The sequence below is a fragment of the Barbus barbus genome (assembly GCF_936440315.1).
Source record: "Barbus barbus genome assembly, chromosome: 9".
Lineage (NCBI taxonomy): Eukaryota > Metazoa > Chordata > Actinopteri > Cypriniformes > Cyprinidae > Barbus > Barbus barbus.
In genome coordinates, this window is record NC_136737.1 from 6,355,371 (window position 1) to 6,358,518 (window position 3,148).

The following is a 3,148-nucleotide window of genomic DNA, read 5'->3' on the forward strand; positions in this document are numbered from 1 at the left end:
GTTTTGCTCCGGTTTCCGGGTTGAACGACATGTTTCCTGTAAACGGCGTGCAACGGGGTGTGAGATACCTTTTCTCTTGGTGGGTGTGTCAAAAATGTGAGCCCAATCAGCAGCAAGGCGTATAGAAACCACGCGGTATTAAAGAGACAGATCGCACAATGGGTCCACGTGAAGTCCTTTAATATGTGTCCACTGAAGCTCGGTATGCGCAACAATTGATGATATTAGAAGACATGTTTGTAAGAGTTTTATAGTAACATACCCAGCTAACATAAGACCAGCGGGCCACTGGTGGCCCACCGGAGTCAAAGTCGGCGGCCCACCGGCGGACGCCGCCCGCGGTTCACCGGCGTTTTGCTCATCGTTATTCCAGCGGACCACCAGCGGCAGCCACCGCTTTTCCGACAGCGGTCCTCTGACGAGCCGCTGGTTTATAATTACTGTATGCTGGCGGTCCACGGTCGGTCCGCGGTTCATAATCAGTTCAATTACGCTAACCAAAATATCCTTGCACACAATAATGGATCAAAAACAATGTAAAATCGCAATTCCAAATTTATTTTCAGTGAACAGATTAAACATGCAAATGCATTTACAGTATATTTATCAGATGGTTTTATCCAATGTGACTTTCAAATAGAAGCATTCGATTCACATATGTCCATATACAAAAGTCAACCACAAATTTAACCATGGTTTAACTATGATTGTTGTAGTAAATTCATGGTCTTATTGCAGCATAGTACTAAATCTAAACTTTACCATGGTTTCAAACACTATGGTTACCAGTTTTACTCCAGCCTTACTAAAATATTACTGTAGTAGAACCATGATATCAAAACCTTTGAGGAAAAATAAATAAATAAACTAGTTACTACAGTTATGGTTACTAGATTTACCCTAGTAAAACATGGTTAACTGTTGTAAGGGTACAATGCTTTTCACAATCAAAGCTGCTTTAGAAAATGCATATTTCAAGGTTACAATAATAATAATAAATTCCTTTAAACAACCAGAGGTGACTGTGACTCAAAGGGGAGCATCTTCTGGAAACAAATTAACGTCCATATGTCAATAACTCTAATATAATACAAGTTATTTGTTCAAAGTCTTGTTCAGTTAAACAGACAAACATTAAAGGGTAAGTTTGGTGAATTTAAATCCACTTCATACTGTCACAAAGTCTGTAATATGTAAATAAACAATATTCAGATAATGCAAAACATTATTGGGCTTAGAGAAAGATTAAATATTGTTCGTTCACATATATTACCATCATAGTAACAATACAAAGTGGGTTGAAAATCACTCAACGTATGCTTTAAGGCAATGATTACAATACATAGTATGTGTCAGGTTGGTATGTTCATCTTTAGTTGCCATCATCTGGAGTCTTCATGAGTGTTGGCATCATCTGAAGTCACCACAAGTGAGGCTGGATCCAAGATGTAGTAACATTGGGATGGGCAACCTGAGAGATAGACAGGAAAACAAAAGGAAAAGGATTAGCATAGATGCTGTTCATATTATTTCAGGCAAAAGACGATCATGTGCATTTATTACTAGAGTACAAGGTTATGAGATGTGTTATGTGAATGCTTGACTAAAAAAGATGTATTTTTAATCTACATTTAAACAGAGAGTGTGGCTGAGCTCCAAACATAATCAGAAGGCTATTCGAGAGTTTAAGAGTAAAGATCACTGCACACTGAGTCCGAAATTTTCATCTGAAATTTTCACACGTTAAAAAATAAATACGACCTCACGTTGTGTCAATCACGTTTGCGCACTGCCTCCGAAATTTTCGTCCGTCAAAAAAAATTCGGATCAGGTTCGATATTCGCATCCGTAGCATGCATTTTAATAGGAAAGGATGGGGAATATGAAAAAAAAGAAAAACGCATCCGAAATTTTCGTCCGTCATAAAAAAAAAAAAATTGGATCGGGTTTGATTTTTTTTCCGTTTCTCGCATCCGTAGGAAGCATTTTGAGAGGTGTTTTGACAGTTCAGAGCCACCGTACAAGCGAACGCCAAAATCCAGAATGGCGATTGTCAAGTTCATCCACTTCATCTTGCAGCACAAAGCACTGTATATAGTAGGCATGGGCTAAAATGGGTCTAAAATATGTTATTTTAAAATGTCTGGGTAGAAAACAAAAACTTTTTTCCCCACTGAACACAATATTTTTTTTAAGAAACATATAGAACATTTTGGAAAGGTAAACATGTCAAGCTAAATAATTAAAATAAATAATTGAATTCTTCTTAATTAAATTAAGTACAGTCATTTAAGTGAGCCTAAACCTGCAGCTCATATAATCAATAAATAATAAATCAATAATCAAAAAATAAATTAGAAAAGAAAAAGAAATCCTTATAAATGAAAAAAGAAAATAAAAATGCAGTCACTTAAAGTGAGCCTAAACCTGCAGCTCAATAATCAAAACCATAATCAAAACAATTTCTGTAAATTTAAAAAATAATAATAATAATTATCAAAATAATTTAAAAAGCAGTCATTAAACCTGTAGCTTAACAAGGTTTTTGGAGACATGCTCACTTTCTACACATTCATTTTTCAGTCCAAGTTATGATGCAGGTATGTTCACCTTTCCCGGATTCAATTTGGATCGGTGAGGTACGGGGCCGTGTGACTCATTATGCTTTTCGCTGCACACAACTGAGGGAGTCCTGAACTTTCTGTCTTTGACAACATGTAAAAAAAAAACTGCATACCGCAGAAATGCTATAATGAAATATTTTAGTGGTTTTGAAACCGTGACTTTTCCAAACCGCGGTATACCTTGAAACCGATTATCGTCCCATGCCTAGTATATAGATCCTTGCACACTGAGTTCACAGAAATTGGTGGTTTTCTTTTTAATATGTGGCTCTAGTATCACTAGCAAAGCATCAAACTGAGACACTGACATCCTGGAGTAAACTTTGAATCGCCCATGATAATCCCGCTGCTCCTTAATAAGGAGGGGGAACTCTCCATCCTCTCTATATCTCAGGATTGGATGGACCCAATATTTCCTTTCTGTTTTTTAAGAAGCGAGAGGACAACAAAATCATCCTCAATGCTTGAAGACTCCATTTAGTAGTGTGGAGAAATCTAGAATATGTATATTGATAGATTCATTT